Source organism: Petromyzon marinus, unplaced genomic scaffold (genome assembly GCF_048934315.1).
Source record: "Petromyzon marinus isolate PM22_M1 ecotype Great Lakes invasive population unplaced genomic scaffold, UKy_Petmar_22M1.pri1.0 PM_G_Scaffold_108, whole genome shotgun sequence".
NCBI lineage: Eukaryota > Metazoa > Chordata > Hyperoartia > Petromyzontiformes > Petromyzontidae > Petromyzon > Petromyzon marinus.
In genome coordinates, this window is record NW_027422660.1 from 86,633 (window position 1) to 109,552 (window position 22,920).

At 51.8% G+C, this 22,920-nt stretch overlaps 1 long non-coding RNA gene across 2 annotated transcripts; it reads left to right on the forward strand.

Annotated features, from left to right (window-relative positions):
* The first annotated feature begins 5,443 nt into the window (after positions 1-5,443).
* Positions 5,444-14,682, forward strand: LOC142908875 (uncharacterized). 2 transcript variants are annotated; one of them, XR_012932019.1, is made up of 4 exons: positions 5,444-5,622; positions 9,954-10,085; positions 10,416-10,608; positions 13,022-14,682. It is a non-coding gene; the product is annotated as an uncharacterized LOC142908875 (long non-coding RNA). The 2 variants fall into 2 exon arrangements; XR_012932018.1 differs by lacking the exon at positions 13,022-14,682 and having other exon boundaries at positions 5,445-5,622; positions 10,416-10,770.
* The last annotated feature ends 8,238 nt before the right edge of the window (positions 14,683-22,920 follow it).

A 22,920-nucleotide genomic window follows, 5' to 3' on the forward strand; every position in this document is an offset into this window, starting at 1 on the left:
TTAGCGCTACGCTGCGCTATGAACCTGGCGACCCGGGTTCGATTCCCGCTCACGGCCAACACCAGTGACGATTATCTGAACCAGTCCCGGGCCTCCCCTAGGTCGACTCAGCCTCAAATGAGTACCTGGTGCGGTGTGTAAACATCGCGACTGGGGAGACAAAGGCGGTCGGGCGTGGTACTGGCCACCCACCCCCTCGTGTACCGTTCCGGCCTTCATAGGTGCTCGCTAACAGCACTTGCCCCTACAGTCTGTTAAGGCTATATGGGGGATCTTTGTCTTTGTGTGTCTGTGTGTGTGTCTGTGTGTCTGTGTATGTGTCTGTGTGAAGAGCGGTGGGACAGCGGTCAGTGCGCCAAATAATTAATTAATTATTAATTATTGATCTATTCGGGGCGCCATTGGCTTGTTGACACAAGGGCTTAGTAGGAGTTTTTAATTAACTCTGAGCAGCCGTCAGTCAAACCATTACGTCATCCGCGCGGTTGAAGCGCGAGTGGGCGGATGACGTCATTGACCCTCCCCCCCCCAAATGGCGGGTGGGGGGGAGGGCATCGGCCCCCACCTAATGGGGAGTGGCGAGTGGGGCATTAGCCCCCACTCACTCACCCATCCACTCACCCCCTCACTCACCCCCTCACCAACCCCCTCACTCACCCCTCACCAACCCCCCCCACTCACTCACCCATCCACTCACTCACCCCCTCACTAAACCCCTCACTCACCCACCCCCTCACTCACTCACCCCCTCACCAACCCCCTCACTCACTCACCCCCTCACTCACTCACCCCCTCACTCACCCCCTCACCAACCCCCTCACTCACCCCCTCACTCACCCCCTCACTAAACCCCTCACTCACCCACCCCCTCACTCACTCACCCCCTCACCCACCCCCTCACTCACCCCCTCACCAACCCCCTCACTCACTCACCCCTTCACCAACCCCCTCACTCACCCCCTCACTCACCCCCTCACCAACCCCCTCACTCACCCCCTAACTCACCCCCTCACCAACCCCCTCACTCACTCACCCACTCATCCCCTCACTCACCCCCTCACCAACCCCCTCACTCACTCACCCCCTCACCAACCCCCTCACTCACCTACCCCCTCACCCACTCACCCCCTCACTCATCCCCTCACCAACCCCCTCACTCACCCCCTCACTCACCCCCTCACTCACCCCCTCACCCACCCCCTCACTCACCCCCTCACCAACCCCCTCACTCACCCCCTCACTCACTCACCCCCTCACTCACCCCCTCACTCACTCACCCCTTCACCAACCCCCTCACCCCCTCACTCACCCCCTCACCAATCCCCTCACTCACTCACCCCCTCACCAACCCCCTTACTCACCCCCTCACTCACCCACCCCTCACTCACCCCCTCACTCACCCCCTCACCAATCCCCTCACTCACTCACCCCCTCACCAACCCCCTAACTCACCCCCTCACCAACCCCCTCAGTCACCCCCTCACTCACCCCCTCACTCACCCCCTCACCAATCCCCTCACTCACTCACCCCCTCACCAACCCCCTCACCAACCCCCTCACTCACCCCCTCACCAACCCCCTCACTCACCCCCTCACTTACCCCCTCACTCACCCCTTCACCAATCCCCTCACTCACTCACCCCCTCACAAACCCCCTCACTCACCCCCTCATCCCCTCACTCACCCCCTCACCAACCCCCTCACTCACTCACCCCCTCACTCACCCCCTCACCAATCCCCTCACTCACTCACCCCCTCATAAACCCCCTCACCCCCTCACCAACCCCCTCAGTCACCCCCTCACTCACCCCCTCACTCACCCCCTCACCAATCCCCTCACTCACTCACCCCCTCACCAACCCCCTCACCAACCCCCTCACTCACCCCATCACCAACCCCCTCACTCACCCCCTCACTCACCCCCTCACCAACCCCCTCACTCACCCCCTCACTCACCCCCTCACCAACCCCCTCACTCACTCACCCCCTCATCCCCTCACTCACCCCCTCACCAACCCCCTCACTCACTCACCCCCTCACCAACCCCCTCACTCACCTACCCCCTCACCCCCTCACTCATCCCCTCACCAACCCCCTCACTCACCCCCTCACTCACCCCCTCACCCACCCCCTCACTCACCCCCTCACCAACCCCCTCACTCACCCCCTCACTCACTCACCCCCTCACTCACCCCCTCACTCACTCACCCCTTCACCAACCCCCTCACCCCCTCACTCACCCCCTCACCAATCCCCTTACTCACCCCCTCACTCACCCACCCCTCACTCACCCCCTCACCAATCCCCCACTCACTCACCCATCCACTCACCCCCTCACTCACCCCCTCACCAACCCCCTCACTCACCCCTCACCAACCCCCCCCACTCACTCACCCATCCACTCACTCACCCCCTCACTAAACCCCTCACTCACCCACCCCCTCACTCACTCACCCCCTCACCAACCCCCTCACTCACTCACCCCCTCACTCACTCACCCCCTCACTCACCCCCTCACCAACCCCCTCACTCACCCCCTCACTCACCCCCTCACTAAACCCCTCACTCACCCACCCCCTCACTCACTCACCCCCTCACCCACCCCCTCACTCACCCCCTCACCACCCCCTCACTCACTCACCCCTTCACCAACCCCCTCACTCACCCCCTCACTCACCCCCTCACCAACCCCCTCACTCACCCCCTAACTCACCCCCTCACCAACCCCCTCACTCACTCACCCACTCATCCCCTCACTCACCCCCTCACCAACCCCCTCACTCACTCACCCCCTCACCAACCCCTCACTCACCTACCCCCTCACCCACTCACCCCCTCACTCATCCCCTCACCAACCCCCTCACTCACCCCCTCACTCACCCCCTCACTCACCCCTCACCCACCCCCTCACTCACCCCCTCACCAACCCCCTCACTCACCCCCTCACTCACTCACCCCCTCACTCACCCCCTCACTCACTCACCCCTTCACCAACCCCCTCACCCCCTCACTCACCCCCTCACCAATCCCCTCACTCACTCACCCCCTCACCAACCCCCTTACTCACCCCCTCACTCACCCACCCCTCACTCACCCCCTCACTCACCCCCTCACCAATCCCCTCACTCACTCACCCCCTCACCAACCCCCTAACTCACCCCCTCACCAACCCCCTCAGTCACCCCCTCACTCACCCCCTCACTCACCCCCTCACCAATCCCCTCACTCACTCACCCCCTCACCAACCCCCTCACCAACCCCCTCACTCACCCCCTCACCAACCCCCTCACTCACCCCCTCACTTACCCCCTCACTCACCCCTTCACCAATCCCCTCACTCACTCACCCCCTCACAAACCCCCTCACTCACCCCCTCATCCCCTCACTCACCCCCTCACCAACCCCCTCACTCACTCACCCCCTCACTCACCCCCTCACCAATCCCCTCACTCACTCACCCCCTCATAAACCCCCTCACCCCCTCACCAACCCCCTCAGTCACCCCCTCACTCACCCCCTCACTCACCCCCTCACCAATCCCCTCACTCACTCACCCCCTCACCAACCCCCTCACCAACCCCCTCACTCACCCCATCACCAACCCCCTCACTCACCCCCTCACTCACCCCCTCACCAACCCCCTCACTCACCCCCTCACTCACCCCCTCACCAACCCCCTCACTCACTCACCCCCTCATCCCCTCACTCACCCCCTCACCAACCCCCTCACTCACTCACCCCCTCACCAACCCCCTCACTCACCTACCCCCTCACCCCCTCACTCATCCCCTCACCAACCCCCTCACTCACCCCCTCACTCACCCCCTCACCCACCCCCTCACTCACCCCCTCACCAACCCCCTCACTCACCCCCTCACTCACTCACCCCCTCACTCACCCCCTCACTCACTCACCCCTTCACCAACCCCCTCACCCCCTCACTCACCCCCTCACCAATCCCCTCACTCACTCACCCCCTCACCAACCCCCTTACTCACCCCCTCACTCACCCACCCCTCACTCACCCCCTCACCAATCCCCTCACTCACTCACCCCCTCACCAACCCCCTCACCAACCCCCTCACTCACTCACCCCCTCACTCACTCACCCCCTCACCAACCCCCTCACTCACCCCCTCACCAACCCCCTCACTCACCCCCTCACCAACCCCCTAAGTCACCCCCTCACTCACCCCCTCACTCACCCCCTCACCAATCCCCTCACTCACTCACCCCCTCACCAACCCCCTCACCAACCCCCTCACTCACCCCCTCACCAACCCCCTCACTCACCCCCTCACTCACCCCCTCACTCACCCCTTCACCAATCCCCTCACTCACTCACCCCCTCAGCAATCCCCTCACTCACTCACCCCCTCACCAACCCCCTTACTCACCCCCTCACTCACCCACCCCTCACTCACCCCCTCACTCACCCCCTCACCAATCCCCTCACTCACTCACCCCCTCACCAACCCCCTCACTCACCCCCTCACCAACCCCCTCAGTCACCCCCTCACTCACCCCCTCACTCACCCCCTCACCAATCCCCTCACTCACTCACCCCCTCACGAACCCCCTCACCAACCCCCTCACTCACCCCCTCACCTACCCCCTCACTCACCCCCTCACCAATCCCCTCACTCACTCACCCCCTCACTCACCCCCTCACCAACCCCCTCACCAACCCCCTCACTCACCCCCTCACCTACCCCCTCACTCACCCCCTCACCCCCTCACTCACCCCCTCACCAACCCCCTCACCAACCCCCTCACTCACCCCCTCACCTACCCCCTCACTCACCCCCTCACCCCCTCACTCACCCCCTCACCAACCCCCTCACTCACTCACCCCCTCACAAACCCCCTCACTCACTCACCCCCTCATCCCCTCACTCACCCCCTCACCAACCCCCTCACTCACTCACCCCCTCACTCACTCACCCCCTCACTCACTCACCCCCTCATCCCCTCACTCACCCCCTCACCAACCCCCTCACCCCCTCACTCACTCACCCCCTCACTCACCCCCTCACCAACCCCCTCACTCACTCACCCCCTCACTCACCCCCTCACTCACTCAGCCACCCACCCACCCACTCACCGTCGTGGTGTGTTTATACACGAAACAATGTCCTCTTGTGGAGTGCAGGAGGTCCGACGTTCCGTGCCGCTAACACGGACAGGCGACTGCGCGCGGCTGTGATCACGTGACGCATTCGCAGGGCGGCAGAGTCTTCCGGAAGATGTACCGCGCCACGCGTGAGACGGCCGGAAGAGTCTTCCGGAAGATGTCCCGCGCCACGCTTGAGACGGCCGGAAGAGTCTTCCAGAAGACGTCCCGCGCCACGCGTGAGACGGCCGGAAGAGTCTTCCGGAAGACGTCCCGCGCCACGCTTGAGACGGCTGGAAGAGTCTTCCGGAAGATGGCCCGCGAGTCTTGAAGGGCACGTGACACGTGAGACAATCAACCCGCTGGGAGGTATAACAGCAACGATAACAACAACAGCAGAAACAACAACCACAACAGCAGAAACAACAACGACAACAGCAGAAACAACAGCAGCAGTAGAGGCGCCGTTCCACGTGTGCACACCCAAGGACAAAGACGCCTCGCTGGGGGTGAGTGTGGGGGCCGAGTGGGTCACCCACGTGGATTGAGCCTGGGGCGGGCCTAGAACTGGTCGGTGACTGTGTGTGTGGTGTGTGTGGTGTGATGTGTGTGGTGTGTGGTGTGTGTGTGGTGTGTGTGTGACTGTGTGTGTGGTGTGTGTGTGACTGTGTGTGTGGTGTGTGTGTGTGGTGTGTGTGTGGTGTGTGTGTGACTGTGTGTGTGTGTGTGGTGTGTGTGTGGTGTGTGTGACTGTGTGTGTGTGGTGTGTGTGTGTGGTGTGTGTGACTGTGTGTGGTGTGTGTGTAGTGTGTGTGTGGTGTGTGTGTGGTGTGGTGTGTGTGTGATGTGTCTGTGGTGTGTGTGTGATGTGTGTGTGGTGTTTGTGGTGTGTGTGTGTGTGTGGTGTGTGTGTGACTGTGTGTGTGACTGTGTGTGTGGTCTGTGTGTGTGTGGTGTGTGTGTGGTGTGTGTGTGGTGTCTGTGAGTGTGTGTGGTGTCTGTGTGTGGTGTGTGTGTGTGGTGTATGTGTGGGGTGTGTGTGTGACTGTGTGTGTGGTGTGTGTGACTGTGTGTGTGGTGTCTGTGTGTGTGGTGTGTGTCTGTGTGTGGTGTGTGTGATGTGACTGTGTGTGGTGTGTGTGTGGTGTATGTGTGTGATGTGTCTGTGGTGTGTGTGTGATGTGTGTGACTGTGTGTGTGGTGTGTGACTGTGTGTGGTGTGTGTGTGGTGTGTATGTGTGATGTGTCTGTGGTGTGTGTGTGATGTGTGTGACTGTGTGTGTGGTGTGTGACTGTGTGTGGTGTGTGTGTGGTGTGTGTGACTGTGTGTGTGGCGTGTGACTGTGTGTGTGTGGTGTGTGACTGTGTGTGGTGTGTGTGATGTGTCTGTGGTGTGTGTGACTGTGTGTGGTGTGTGACTGTGTGTGGTGTGTGTGTGATGTGTGACTGTGTATGTGGTGTGTAACTGTGTGATGTTTCTGTGGTGTGTGTGGTGTGTGTGATGTGTCTGTGGTGTGTGTAACTGTGTGTGTGTGGTGTGTGACTGTGTGTGTGTGGTGTGTGACTGTGTGTGGTGTGTGTGTGGTGTGTGTCTGACTGTGTGTGGTGTGTGACTGTGTGTGGGTCTGCCCCGTGACCTCCTGCCAGCGGGCATTCGACACTTCACGTGGCCTCAGGGTGCACATAGCCTGGCACAAGCGTCGTGGTGATGTCACCGCCACTTAGTGGCGAATGGCGGTTGTTGTTGTTGTGGTGTGTGACTGTGTGTGTGGTGTGTGTCTGCGTTTTATTGATGGTTTCGCTCGAATAGTTGGTCAACACAGCAGCTGATAATGCAAATGATAGTTATAATTCGCATTTAATAATCCGTGGCTTAGCTGATGTGAGTGGAGTTTGTGTGATCTCCCCCTGTTCTACAGATGAGTGACTGGAGTTTGTGTGATCTCCCCCTGTTCTACAGATGAGTGGAGTTTGTGTGATCTCCCCCTCTTCTAAAGATGAGTGAGTGGCGTTTGTGTGATCTCCCCCTGTCCTACAGAGTGAGTGGAGTTTGTGTGATCTCCCCCTGTTCTACACATGAGTGAGTGGAGTTTGTGTGATTCTCCCCCTGTTCTACAGAGTGAGTGAGTGGAGTTTGTGTGATCTCCCCCTGTTCTACAGAGTGGAGTTTGTGTGATCTCCCCCTGTTCTACAGAGTGAGTGGAGTTTGTGTGATCTCCCCCTGTCCTACAGAGTGAGTGGAGTTTGTGTGATCTCCCCCTGTTCTACAGAGTGAGTGAGTGGAGTTTGTGTGATCTCCCCCTGTTCTACAGAGTGAGTGAGTGGAGTTTGTGTGATCTCCCCCTGTTCTACAGATGAGTGAGTGGAGTTTGTATGATCTCCCCCTGTTCTATAGATGAGTGAATGGAGTTTGTATGATCTCCCCCTGTTCTACAGATGAGTGAGTGGAGTTTGTATGATCTCCCCCTGTTCTACAGATGAGTGAATGGAGTTTGTATGATCTCCCCCTGTTCTACAGATGAGTGAGTGGAGTTTGTATGATCTCCCCCTGTTCTACAGATGAGTGACTGGAGTTTGTGTGATCTCCCCCTGTTCTACAGAGTGAGTGAGTGGAGTTTGTGTGATCTCCCCCTGTTCTGCAGAGTGAGTGAGTGGAGTTTGTGTGATCTCCCCCTGTTCTACAGATGAGTGACTGGAGTTTGTGTGATCTCCCCCTGTTCTACAGATGAGTGAGTGGAGTTTGTGTGATCTCCCCCTGTTCTACAGATGAGTGAGTGGAGTTTGTGTGATCTCCCCCTGGTCTACAGATGAGTGAGTGGAGTTTGTGTGATCTCCCCCTGTTCTACAGATGAGTGAGTGGAGTTTGCGCGATTTCCCCCTGTTCTACAGATGAGTGAGTGGAGTTTGTGTGATCTCCCCCTGTTCTGCAGAGTGAGTGAGTGGAGTTTGTGTGATCTCCCCCTGTTCTACAGATGAGTGACTGGAGTTTGTGTGATCTCCCCCTGTTCTACAGATGAGTGAGTGGAGTTTGTGTGATCTCCCCCTGTTCTACAGATGAGTGAGTGGAGTTTGTGTGATCTCCCCCTATTCTACAGATGAGTGAGTGGAGTTTGTATGATCTCCCCCTGTTTTACATATGAGTGAGTGGAGTTTGTGTGATCTCCCCCTGTTCTACAGATGAGTGAGTAGAGTTTGTGTGATCTCCCCCTGTTCTACAGAGTGAGTGAGTGGAGTTTGTGTGATCTCCCCCTGTTCTACAGAGTGAGTGGAGTTTGTGTGATCTCCCCCTGTTCTACAGATGAGTGAGTGGAGTTTGTGTGATCTCCCCCTGTTCTACAGAGTGAGTGAGTGGAGTTTGTGTGATCTCCCCCTGTTCTACAGAGTGAGTGGAGTTTGTGTGATCTCCCCCTGTTCTACAGATGAGTGAGTGGAGTTTGTGTGATCTCCCCCTGTTCTACAGATGAGTGAGTGGAGATTGTGTGATCTCCCCCTGTTCTACAGATGAGTGGAGTTTGTGTGATCTCCCCCTGTCCTACAGATGAGTGAGTGGAGTGTGTGTGATCTCACTCTGTTCTACAAAGTGAGTGAGTGGAGTTTGTGTGATCTCCCCCTGTCCTACAGATGAGTGGAGTTTGTGTGATCTCCCCCTGTCCTACAGATGAGTGAGTGGAGTGTGTGTGATCTCCCCCTATTCTACAGATGAGTGAGTGGAGTTTGTGTGATCTCCCCCTGTTCTACAGAGTGAGTGGAGTTTGTGTGATCTCCCCCTGTTCTACAGATGAGTGAGTGGAGTTTGTGTGATCTCCCCCTGTTCTACAGATGAGTGAGTGGAGTTTGTGTGATCTCCCCCTGTTCTTCAGATGAGTGCGTGGAGTTTGTGTGATCTCCCCCTGTTCTACAGATGAGTGAGTGGAGTTTGTGTGATCTCCCCCTGTTCTGCAGATGAGTGACTGGAGTTTGTGTGATCTCCCCCTGTTCTACAGATGAGTGAGTGGAGATTGTGTGATCTCCCCCTGTTCTACAGATGAGTGGAGTTTGTGTGATCTCCCCCTGTCCTACAGATGAGTGAGTGGAGTGTGTGTGATCTCCCCCTATTCTACAGATGAGTGAGTGGAGTTTGTGTGATCTCCCCCTGTTCTACAGATGAGTGAGTGGAGTTTGTGTGATCTCCCCCTGTTCTACAGAGTGAGTGGAGTTTGTGTGATCTCCCCCTGTTCTACAGATGAGTGAGTGGAGTTTGTGTGATCTCCCCCTGTTCTACAGATGAGTGAGTGGAGTTTGTGTGATCTCCCCCTGTTCTTCAGATGAGTGCGTGGAGTTTGTGTGATCTCCCCCTGTTCTACAGATGAGTGAGTGGAGTTTGTGTGATCTCCCCCTGTTCTGCAGATGAGTGACTGGAGTTTGTGTGATCTCCCCCTGTTCTACAGATGAGTGAGTGGAGATTGTGTGATCTCCCCCTGTTCTACAGATGAGTGGAGTTTGTGTGATCTCCCCCTGTCCTACAGATGAGTGAGTGGAGTGTGTGTGATCTCCCCCTATTCTACAGATGAGTGAGTGGAGTTTGTGTGATCTCCCCCTGTTCTACAGATGAGTGAGTGGAGTTTGTGTGATCTCCCCCTGTTCTACAGAGTGAGTGAATGGAGTTTGTATAATCTCCCCCTGTTCTACAGATTGAGTGAGTGGAGTTTGTATGATCTCACTCTGTTCTACAAAGTGAGTGAGTGAGTGGAGTTTGTGTGATCTCCCCCTGTCCTACAGATGAGTGAGTGGAGTTTGTGTGATCTCCCCCTGTTCTACAGATGAGTGAGTGGAGTTTGTGTGATCTCCCCCTGTTCTACAGATGAGTGAGTGGAGTTTGTGTGGACCATCTTCAGAGTCAGTGGAGGAGGCTCGTGAAGGACGCTGCTACTGGGCAGTTTGAGGCAGTCGCCCTCCTGCAACAACGGAGTGCAGAGGAGCGGCAGCAGGCTCAGTGAGTCGACCCGTGGCACCTGGGTCTGTCCCTTGACCTCCTGCCAGCACCAGGCATTCGACACTTCACGTGACCTTCAAGTGCACTTATAGCCGTGACTTAGAGCTTTTGTGACTGCAGGAATTCATATTCTTTGGGTCTTACGGTAAGTCACTTATCTACGTGACTTTACCGAAAGATCCAAAGAATATGCACGTAGCCTGCCGCTTGTTGTTGTTGATGGTGCTGACGGAGGTGACGGTGTTGGAGGTGATGGCGTTGGTGACGCTGATGGCGTTGGTGACGGTGTTAGAGGTGATGCTGACGGCGGTGACGGTTGTGACGTTACAGGTTTGCTCCCCGCACGGCCACCGTCGCTCGGGAACGAGGAGAGCGACCGAAGAGCTCCGATGGAGCGGGAAGGGAGAGGAGAGCGAGGAGGGAAAAGAAGTCAGGGCAGAGAGGAGGAGCCTCAAATTACGGAAGAGCAAGAAGGGAGAGATGACGGACATCAAGACGCCCAGAGGGGAGAGCGTGCAGTGAGGTGGGCCGAGGGCAAGAGGGAGGAGCAGAGGCAGGACGCGGACAGGGCCAGGTGGGAGCGAGAGGGGGCCAGAAGGAAAGTCGCGGGAGGGGTGGGTGGAGAGAGACAGGTCGAAGGCAGAGCGAGAGACACAGAGAGGAGAGACAGAGAGAGGAGGGATAGAGAGGCGGGGGAGATGGGGGGGAGAGGCAGGGACGATGGGGGAGGGATGGGGCAAGGCCGGAGAGATCAGAGGGATATACACATAAAAATGCCATTGAGATTATAGATCGAGTCTTATCGGACTTGCCACGTGGGAGATGATGTGAGGGGTACGGAAGGAGGACAAATTTGTAAGGGGTAGATTCACAAAGAGACCCATAGATTAGCATCCTCATCTAGCCACTCACTTGTCCGCTCACCAACTCACCCGGCGACTCACCCACTGACTCATCCACCCACTCACTCATCCACCCACCCACTCACCCAACAACTTACCCACCCACCCACTCACCCAGACACTCAACCACCCATATATCATGTTGGGTATTTTATATCAAATGTTTATTGTTTTGGTCATTAAACGTCAGTGTCGTAGTGGTCGCCCAGCATGAGTTATAATCCTGGACAGCCGGCATCACAAACCCCTCCACCACCACCGATGTGTTCCTCGTGGAAACAAATCTGAAATTAATTTCGCATTCCTCAGGTCGTGCGAGATTAAATCAAACGGAAGGGCTTCACAGCCGAGGCAAGGTGAAAGGGGTTCACTGCCTCGCGACGCAGTATCGTCCGCTCGCTTTGCTCGTCAATACCGAAGAAACGACGCACGGCCGTGATCTTTTGGGAAGCGTCTGTGGTGTGATCGCAGTCAAAGCAGTCATAATGGGCAGTCGATCGTCAGGACGCACGTGTGGTGGTGGTGGGGTAAAGTGTGGGCACTCTCGCCTATTTCAACAAGCAGATGGATAGCTTGGAAGTGTAGGGCCCAGATGCCCCTCGAGAGGAGCTCACCGCAGCATCTTCTGTTGGAGGTCCGTCCCACCCGGGGGGCCGTGGCACAAGCGACACGTTGCAGAGCTGCGCCTTTGCCTTTGTCTCACGACGCGTTGCAGATGAGCTGTGGCAACTGCGGTGGCTGTCGCACTCAAATTTGAACCCCGTGGGGCCGGAGTTACATTCGTCAGCGCCCCTGTCGCCCCCTGGTGGACGAACCGCGCCTGGCTGCCGTCCGTCCCGAGTTTTGAGGATCTTTCTGAGAGTGTTTGGGTCATTTTTCCTGAATCGTGCGAAATCCGAGCAATTCCGAAATTCCATTCTCGCGCGCGACGGCACCAGCGATGTGCTCAGCAGCTAAATGCCGACGCTGAGGCTTGCTGGTCTTCGCGAGAGGGCTTCAGGAGAGAGGTGGTTTAGTTTTGATATTTCTCCTGCGTTGAAGGGGCGCAGACCACAGCGGTTTACTGTGTGGTCCGTAGTTTAGAGTGCATGGCCACAATAACAAATACACGTCTTCATTTGGTTCCCCATTGAGCTGTGCTTAGGCCGTCTGAGCATAAGTGACGTCTGTGGATGAAAATCGTTTGCTGCACTTGATGATGAACACAAACACTGTTGTGATTTATATACAGGATAATTCTGAATTTCTCATCTAAACTGCTGCGCGAGGTTTGCGACGCTTTAGGTGCAAAGATAATTAAAACGTCGCCGTACCACCCCCAGACAGATGGGATGGTGGAGCGCCTGAATAGAACTCTGACCTCCATGCTCTGTCAGGCGATTGACGCGGCGCAAACGGACTGGGATTTGCATGTTCCGAGTGTACTAGCTGCATATAGGATGGCCCCTCATACTTCCACGGGATTTTCACCATTTTTTCTCATGTATGGGAGGCAGAATGTACCCCCTGTAGATGCCCAATTGGGTTTGCCACTGGCTAAGGGGAAATCCAAGTTGCCCAGAGCATGTGAAAATTACCCCGCAATGCATTTCCACGGCTCGGGAGGCGGCAAAATTTAACGCCGCCAAAGCACGGGTGAAACAACGAACGTATTCTAGATTTGAAGCTTTCGTGACTGCAAGGATCCATACTCTTTGGTTCTATTCGGTAAAGTCACCACGTAGGTAAAAATACGTGACTTTACCGAATAGAACCAAAGCGTAATGCACGTATTGCGGGGAAACGGGATCACGTGCTAGCATGGCCCATCGGTGACGGAGCATGGTTACGTTGCCTGCGGGTGCCGGTTGGTTACGTCCCCTAAGCTGCATCAGCCCCCCGGCAAGAGCCCGTGGAAGTGGCCGAGGTTAAGCGGCCGCAGTTTGCGCATTTCCGGCTGGGCCTTCGCCGTTGGTTCGTCCGTCCGTCTCGGCCGAAGCCGTTTGTCCTGCCACGGATTGCCTCTTCCCCCGTCTCCGAAAATTGGTCCGCCAGCGTCCAGTGCGTCCGGCGAGCCGGGGATGGCGTGTGCGTTCAGACGGCGTGCGTCGGAAGGATCGCGCCGTGCCGCCCGTCGCATCGAAGCCTCGCCGGGACCGAGGGAGGTGGCTGCTGCCGCCGAGCCTGCTGCACCCGTGCCTCCTGCTGCACCCGTGCCTCCTGCTGCACCCGTGCCTCCTGCGTTGCACCCCGTGTGTCTCCGGCCGTTCTCGTGGCACGCGCACCGCCCGAGCAGGGGCGGAAGACCCGTCCCCCGTCAACGGAACTCGGCGTCGCGAACTCGGTCCAAACGCTTGCGATTCCGTTGACTCCTGATTCTGGGTATTTGCTCGGGAATGGCGGAGAGGTTGTGGTTGTTGTTGTTGTTCAGTTCTGGCCGAGGTTAACTCGGTCCAAATGCTTGCGATTCCGTTGATTCCATATTCTGGGTATTGGTCGGGGAATGGCGGAGAGGTTGTGGTTGTTGTTGTTGTTCAGTTCTGGTCGAGGTTAACTCGGTCCAAATGCTTGCGATTCCGTTGATTCCATATTTTGGGTATTGGTTTGGGAATGGCGGAGAGGTTATGGTTGTTGTTCAATTCTGTTCTGTTCGTTTTCCTAAGTCTTGTTCCCTTTCGTAAATGTTCCCTTCGCTCCTTGTTCCCTCGTCTTTAGGTGTTGTTCCTGCGGATTGTTCTGCCTTTTTAAGGAAAATAACTGGAGTCCTGCTTTTATAGATATTGTTGTTGTTGTTGTTATCCTGCACATGAGCGCACTTACCTGTTATTTGAGTATTAGCCAGGAAAATTTCGATTTAAACCTTTTGTGACTGTAAGGATTCATCTTCTTTGGTTCTTTCAGTAAAGTCACCGCGTAGAATGAGAATAAAATAATAAAATAAAACAATAAAATTCTCACGACGTTTCGGCCACAATGCAGGTGGCCTTCTTCAGAGCTTCATTATTGAAGCTCCGTCATTTATTGTAGCTCTGTCGTCCCGACAGGTTTGTTCCTTTCACCTGAAGAAGGCCACTTGTGTCGTGGCCGAAACGTCGTGAGAATTTTATTGTTTTATTTTATTATTTTATTCTCATTCTACGTGGTGACTTTACCGAAAGAACCAAACAAGATATTAGCCAGGAAGGCTACATGTTTTTTTATTACGGGGGGGGGGTGGGGGGGGGGTGATGTAATGACATGATGACACCTGTTGGTTAGAAAACGGAAGCACGGGTACAGGCACCGCTAAAGCAACATCCAATCCGAAAGGGAGAGGTATCTAGGCCAAGGGTAAATGGGCGGGGCTCGCCGGGAACCCTCTGGAAGGTTCCGCGATAGGGCGTGGCCAGAGGCGGAGCCTAGCCGCACTTTGCGGCGACAGAAGCGGTGGGCGGAGGAGGACTCGGGGCTCGCGCGTGGAGCCTTGGGTCCCGGGCTGCGTCGCCGCTCGCCGTCGTCTCTCTCCGTCGTGCGGCCGCGCGCGGAAGATCTCCTGCGGGGGTTCCGTCGCCGCCCTTCCCGGCACGCCGCCGGCCAGCGGCGAAGCCGAAAGCGGACGGGTGGAACGGCGCCGCGTGACCGACCGTGCGTGTGGCCGGCGGAGACGCCGCGCTCAGAATGAGAAGATGAGGTTGGCCCGCGCTGTGCCGCGTGTGAATAAAAGAAGCACCCCCTCATTGCGTACGTACGTTGAACTTCTTACGCGCCGTACGTAGCCAACCGTGCTCATCGGAGGTGCTGGGGAAGGACGACAAACTGAACACACAAAGTCGTCAATCCTGATTTGAAGCTTTCGTGACTGCAGGGATCCACGCTCTTTGGTTCTTCCGGTAAAGTGACTGTGAAGACGGTCGCTTGTTGCTGCGATCGGAACGTCGTGATCTATTTTTTTGTTTTTTTTACCGAAAGAACCAAAGGGTACGATAGGTAGTTCCGTAGTCAAATCTTCATTCAAAAGCGCATAGCTCCAGCGACTTAATGAATGTCAGAAGGAAGAGCGTTCCAGACGGCTGCTGGAGCGCATCTGAAAGCGCGCCACGCAGTGGCCGTCAAATCTTGACTTGAAGTCAAGATTGACGGCCGCTCTTTGGGTCTTTTGGTAAAGTCATCACGTGGGTAGGTAGAAAATAAAATAAATTAAATCACGTGACGTTTCGTTAGCAACACGACAAGCGTCCGTCATCAGGTGGGACAGCCACAGCAAGAGACAATTGCTGAAGTGGGCAAAAGGGTTGCCGTGATAAGAGGCTACGTAGGTAAGAGAGGGGGGAGAAGCCAGGGAGGAGAGATAGAGTGAGGGGGGAGGAGCTACTCAACTGACATCCCTACGAGAGAGAGAGGCTCTACCTTGGTAAACAACAACAACCACCAAAACGACCACCACCACTACAACGATGAGAATTTCTCACCTCGGATTTCAATGCAAGAGCGCAGGTGGCAGCAGGTAGTATGACGTAGTATGACGTCACTTCCCCCGGCTCTCCCACTGAATAAATTATGTTAATGAGGCCGGCCCATATGTGGAGGGATGGGGGCGTGGGCGCTGAACCCGTCGCAATAAACTCGCGACGGCTTTAACGAACACATTATGTTAATGAGCCACCAGTCACTGGGCGTAGCTTTGCCCAAATAAGGATTGCCACTGGAACGATATCGGCGGAGGTGACGTCACGCTCAAGAGCGTGGTGGACGGGGGAGGGTTGAATACCTTGGTGACATGACGTCTATTGTTTTTATATATCCTCGTGTTCAACAGAGTTAATAGACTTTACTTCAAACACAAATGTGACACTGTCACACACTGCCATGAGTAAACAGGTGGTGGTGTGACCAGAACCATGCCTGGCCACCTTCATCTGCTCAGCATTAATTCTTCCTCACTCCACCAAGTAATGAATCGAGGATCAATCAACATAGCCGAGGCTATCCGTGTCTCTGTCTCTCTCTCCCCGTGGTGAAGGTGTTCCCCTCCACACATTCAGAGTCAACAGCGGCACGCGCTTAGCGTCTTTGACCGATAGATACATTGACACGCGTATTGTTGGTTCTTTCAGTAAAGTCACGTAGATAGAAAATAAAGATAACAGATTAAATTTAATAAATAAAGACCACTTGTGTTGCGATCGAAACGTCGTGGGTTTATTGCTTTATTTAAAAAAAAAAATTCATTTATTTGTATTATTTTATTTTCTATCTACGTGACTTTACCGAATAAACCAGGAATATTAATTCCTGCAGTCACGAAAGTTTTAAGTCAAAACATTCACACACGTTGACAAAGCCTCACCTTGTGTTGTTGTGGGCAGGTCGCTTCTGATAACAAGAGCGGTATAGCAGCTCAAGCGGGCTTGGCCTGGTAACAAAAGAACGAAAATAAAAAACTGCGTGAATATTTACAATAAAACAAAGTTACAAAGTGACGAGCCGGGTGAAGACAAATTAAACTTAAGCGAGATAATTAAAGTAAATGCAATCAGGCGAGGGCAGGAGGCAAGGCCCCGCGTTGTAAAGTTCCAACCTGGACATCGATTCCCATGCTCGCTGCTACTCAACTGACATCCCTACGAGAGAGAGGCTCTACCTTGGTAAACAACAACAACAACCACCACCACCTTCTTTGGTTCTTTCGGTAAAGTCACGTAGAATGAGAATAAAATAATAAATTGATAAAATAAAATAACAATAATATTCTCACGACGTTTCGGCCACAACACAAGCGGCCTTCATCAGGTGAAGGGAGCGAGACTGTCTGGTAGGACAGCGCTGGAGTGAGAGAGCCACGTTCAGATCACGGCTTTTAAGCTGTGTGAGAGGAACAAAGAGCCTTGACGAAGGAATTAGCATAAAATTTAGCATTGAAAAGGCTGAATGATTAGCTTGTGACTGGTCACAGAAATAGCTATGTTAAAAGTTAAAGCATACACATCCGCAGAGGCACCCATTGTTAAAAGGAATTAGCATAGAATTTAGCATTGAAATAGCTAAATTAAGGCATTCGCTTGTAACTGCTACAGAAATAGTTACGTTGAAGTCAGAGCATACACATTCACCGAGGCACTTAGTACAAATCAAAACAGGAGAATTTAGCATTGAAATAACTAGGCGAATTTAGCATGGAAATAACTGGGTGATTTGCTAGTGACTGGTCACAGAAATGACTACAAATCTGAGCTATTCACAGTACTATATAGTGAACCAATAAAAACTAAAATATAAATTACCTTCATGTTATCAATAAACTCTATATTCTCCAATCAAATAAGCTACCAACCATAAGTCGTTATATAACACAATGCTATATGGCGAAAAAATGGGTGGATTCTTACCCTCAAATTTCCGTACCACGGATAGCTACGGGCCCCGTTCAGACGGACGAGTTCGTCCATGGTCGGAACAGAGGAGGGGGAGAGAGACAGCTGCGAAGCCCTAGTATACAGAAATGATTTAACACATCTTTCCAGTAACCACTGGAAAGATGTGTTAAATCATTTCTGTTCTTAATTAATTGTAATTTTACGATGACCTTCAGACCGCAGCTCTTTCGCCAGCATTGCCTCTTAATACCTCTCACACCACGGTTAATGGTATGGTTTACAACATGGAGTATACTAGGGCTTCGCAGCTGTCTCTCTCCCCCTCCTCTGTTCCGACCATGGACGAACTCGTCCGTCTGAACGGGGCCCGTAGCTATCCGTGGTACGGAAATTTGAGGGTAAGAATCCACCCATTTTTTCGCCATATAGCATTGTGTTATATAACGACTTATGGTTGGTAGCTTAGCTGATTGGAGAATATAGAGTTTATTGATAACATGAAGGTAATTTATATTTTAGTTTTTATTGGTTCACTATATAGTACTGTGAATAGCTCAGATTTGTAGTCATTTCTGTGACCAGTCACTAGCAAATCACCCAGTTATTTCCATGCTAAATTCGCCTAGTTATTTCAATGCTAAATTCTCCTGTTTTGATTTGTACTAAGTGCCTCGGTGAATGTGTATGCTCTGACTTCAACGTAACTATTTCTGTAGCAGTTACAAGCGAATGCCTTAATTTAGCTATTTCAATGCTAAATTCTATGCTAATTCCTTTTAACAATGGGTGCCTCTGCGGATGTGTATGCTTTAACTTTTAACATAGCTATTTCTGTGACCAGTCACAAGCTAATCATTCAGCCATTTCAATGCTAAATTTTATGCTAATTCCTTCGTCAAGGCTCTTTGTTCCTCTCACACAGCTTAAAAGCCGTGATCTGAACGTGGCTCTCTCACTCCAGCGCTGTCCTACCAGACAGTCTCGCTCCCTTCACCTGATGAAGGCCGCTTGTGTTGTGGCCGAAACGTCGTGAGAATATTATTGTTATTTTATTTTATCAATTTATTATTTTATTCTCATTCTACGTGACTTTACCGAAAGAACCAAAGAAGATGAATCATTGCAGTCACGAAAGCTTTAAATCGAAACCACCACCACCATGAGAATTTCTCACCTCGGATTTCAGTGCAAGCGTGGATCGGCAGCCTCCTGTTACCTCGTGACGTCACGCGTGTAAGCAGGTAACAGAACGTCACTTCCGGGGTAAGAGACACGCCCCTCCTGTAAAGAGCGGCTCCGTAACTGAATAAATTATGTTAATGTTAACTGGCCATATGTCGATGGATGGGGCGTGGCTGCTGAACCCGACAGCTTTAACGAACACATTATGTTAATGACCCGCCAGTCACTGGGCGTACCTTTGCCCAAATAAGGATTGGCACTGGATTGATTTCGGCAGTGACCCAAGCGGAGGTGACGTCACGCTCAAGAGCGCTGTGGACGGGGTTGGGGGAGTGTGAATACCTTGGTGACATGACGTCACTAGCGAGGCACACCTCCCGCTGGCACTTCATGCCGATGAGGTCATGCTGAGTGGTGACGTCACAGAGCGGGGATGGAGTTTAAGTTGATTTAGATTCATTTTCCATTGCCCCCTCCCTTGGGTGCGTGAACTCAGCAACAACAACGTGGACATTATTGTGTGTACACAGTGTGTATGTATGTACGTACACACTGTGTACGTACATACGTACACCACGACATCAAACAGAGGAATGAAGTTTAATAACTTTTTTGTCACAACTTCGTTCAACTCACCGTCGAGAAGTACGTCAATGATGCGGCGCCTGCTCACACATCAACGCTTACTTGAATTAATTGGTTATTTTATAAATCAATCTTCAATGTACAACTTTTGTTTGTGTGGAGTGAGGGTGCCCGTAACTCGTTCACACGGAGCAGGCGAGGCGATTCCACAGTTTAGGGACCGCGGCGTTTTTGACCTGCACACAAATATATATGAATAATAAGGCGTCCATACAAAATGTTAATCGCTTTAAGGGAGCCAATTAATTGATTAATTGATGCCGATTTTGATACAGGCATGCATTGTCACCGGATCTGAGTACCATGTGCGAAATGTGGAATTTATTGGACGACGGGAAGTGGACGAAATTTTTATCACAAGATTTGACCACGACAAACAGAGGAATCAAGTTAAGTAAAACCATTTTGAACGCGAATGAGAAATCCCCCCCCCACCCTCCACCGATGACGCGCGAGCGTTGCTAGGGGCATCCCCCGGGCAGCTTTAGCGGCGCAAGGAAATACTTAAATAATGCAAAATAGCACTAAATTATTAATTTAACAACATTTGAAGTTTACGGATGGGAAAACGGAATGGCGCTGGCTCACCACGGGGCTTACGGCGTGGTACCCGGCTACTTTTTTTTAAAAGTAAACTCCATGGTTCGCGAGCAAGTGTGCGTCCACACAGAGACAGACGGACATACACACAGAAAAAAAATGCCTTTTATAAGTAAGAAAAGAAAAACGATAACGAGACTCAGATTAACACGTAGGCTTTCGCGACCAATATTATTCATAATAAAGGTTTTTGGGTTAGATCGCGTTTATTTATAAATGTGTCGTAACCCTCCACCACCCGACATGGCCAATCAGCAAAAAAAAAGTGTCACGTTGACAAAAGACAAATAAATCACTACTTCAGCCCACCGGTGTGTTGAAGAGTTAATCCACATTTACAGTTTGAGTACGACGTTTCGCTGGTAAATACATCCAGCGTCATCGGGCAATTCGCCAGAATGGTAAAGCCCTCGCTTGCTCCCGGTTTTATATAGAGCAGCAGGGTGACGTCATCACTTAACTCATATCAGGTGCAGTGATTAGAGGCGGAAGGGGGGGTATTGTAATTATATAATCGATTAGTAATCAGTCATTGGTTATGATTAGTAATGAGTTGTAGATTAGTAATTCTTTAAATCAAAATGTAATGTGTATTATTTAATAATACTCTTCCAGGCCGCACTAAGCCGGTAGCTGTCAGAGCGATTAAAGTTATTCTTGTTCCTCTCAATTTCAATGGATTCTCTAATTAGTCTTTGCCAGTAATAATTAGTTTTACACACCACTGCAACATTGTCAAAAGCAATTGAGTGTCCTTGTTGACAAGCATGTTCTGCCACTGCCGACAGTTGTGTTTGAGATAATTTAATATTTCTCTGATGTTTTCTTAGTCTTACGCTGATGTTACGTCCCGTCTGCCCAATGTAGCAGCTGCCACATGAACAATTAATCCGATATACACCTTCTGTTGATAGTTTAGGTAATGCGTCTTTAGTGCAAGATACTAGTTTTTGATTTTTGTGTACTGTACCAAATCTTACTGTAATGTTTTGCTTTTGCAAAACACGGGCTAATTTGTCAGTTACTCCTGAGATATATGGATTTTTTATTGTTTTAACAATCTGGTCGCTTTCAGCAGTATTGCTTTGCGATCGTGATTTGGCATTCAGTGCTCTGTTAATTTGAGCATTATTGTAGCCATTCTGTCGTAGTGCGTCTTTAACGTGTTTAATCTCTCTCACTAGACTCTCACCATCTGACACTGTTTTAGCCCGATGTATGAGCGTCTTGATAAGAGAGGATTTCTGAGCTGGATGATGATGTGATTCTGCATTCAGATAGGCATCAGTGTGCGTTTGCTTTCTGTAAACACTGTGTGTTATTTTACCGTTTAGGCCATGTCCAAGCAAAATATCTAGGAATGGGAGTGTGTTATTCACCTCCATTTCCATGGTGAACTGGATGGCCGGGTTTTGTGCATTGAGATGATTTAGAAAATCATTAAGTGTATCTCTACCATGTGGCCAGACAACCAAAGTGTCATCCACATACCTAAACCAAAAAGATGGTTTTAATGTGCTCGAGGCAAGTGCTCTTATTTCAAAGTTTTCCATGTACAAATTTGCTATAGCAGGGGATAAAGGAGAACCCATTTCTGCTCCTTCCTTTTGTTTAAAGAAATCTCCTCTCCATAAGAAGTAAGTGTTATTTAAACAATGGCCAGCAAGTTTCGGAATATCTTTTGGTAAACCGGTATTCTTTACTAGTGTATCAAGTAATTTAAGCGATTCGTCCACTGGAACCTTAGTGAATAGAGAAATCACATCAAAACTTACCAGAATATCATCAGGAGTAAGTTTAATATCTTTAATCACATTCACAAGATGTTCTGAATTTTTATGAATGAAGATGTCTTACCGATGTAGGGCAGTATTTGTTTGGTTATATATTTTGCTAATTGATATGTGGCAGAGCCAATTGTACTGACTATGGGTCGTAATGGGATGCCGATTTTATGAATCTTTGGTAGCCCATAGAGTCTAGGTGGTTTTGAGGCCCTTGGCTTAATTAGGTATTGCTCATTTTTAGGGATTAGTGAATTTGCAATTATTGCAGTGGTCTTACGTTCTAAAGTATTAGTTGGATCTCGTTTAATTTTAATGTAGGTACTTTCCTCTAGTAAATTTCTAATTTTATTATCATAATCGGCTCGTGATATCACTACAGTAGTGCGGCCTTTATCAGCTGAACACAGCACAGCCAACACAGCGAACACAGCGCAGCCAACACAGCGAACACAGCACAGCCAATACAACACAGCGAACACAACACAGCCAACACAGCGAACACAACACAGCCAACAGCGAACACAACACAGCCAACACAGCACAGCCAACACAGCGAACACAACACAGCTAACGCAGCGAACACAGCACAGCCAATACAACACAGCGAACACAACACAGCCAACACAACACAGCGAACACAACACAGCCAACACAGCACAGCGAACACAACACAGCCAACACAACACAGCGAACACAACACAGTGAACACAGCACAGCCAACACAACACAGCGAACACAACACAGCGAACACAGCACAGCCAACACAACACAGCCAACACAGCAAACACAACACAGCGAACACAGCGAACACAGCACAGCGAACACAACACAGCCAACACAGCAAACACAACGAACACAGCGAACACAACACAGCGAACACAGCGAACACAGCACAGCGAACACAACACAGCCAACACAGCAAACACAGTGAACACAGCGAACACAACACAGCCAACACAGCCAACACAGCACAACACAGCCAACACAGCGAACACAACACAGCCAACACAGCACAGCGAACACAGCGAACACAACACAGCCAAAACAGCACAACACAGCGAACACAGCCAACACAACACAGCGAACACAGCACAGCCAACACAACACAGCCAACACAGCACAGCGAACACAGCGAACACAACACAACACAGCCAACACAGCGAACACAACACAACACAGCCAACACAGCGAACACAACACAGCGAACACAACACAGCGAACACAGCACAGCGAACAGCACAGCAAACACAACACAGCAAACACAACACAGCAAACACAGCGAACACAGTGAACACAGCACAGCGAACACAGCACAGTGAACACAACACAGCCAGCACAGCACAGCCAACACAACACAGCGAACACAGCACAGCCAACACAACACAGC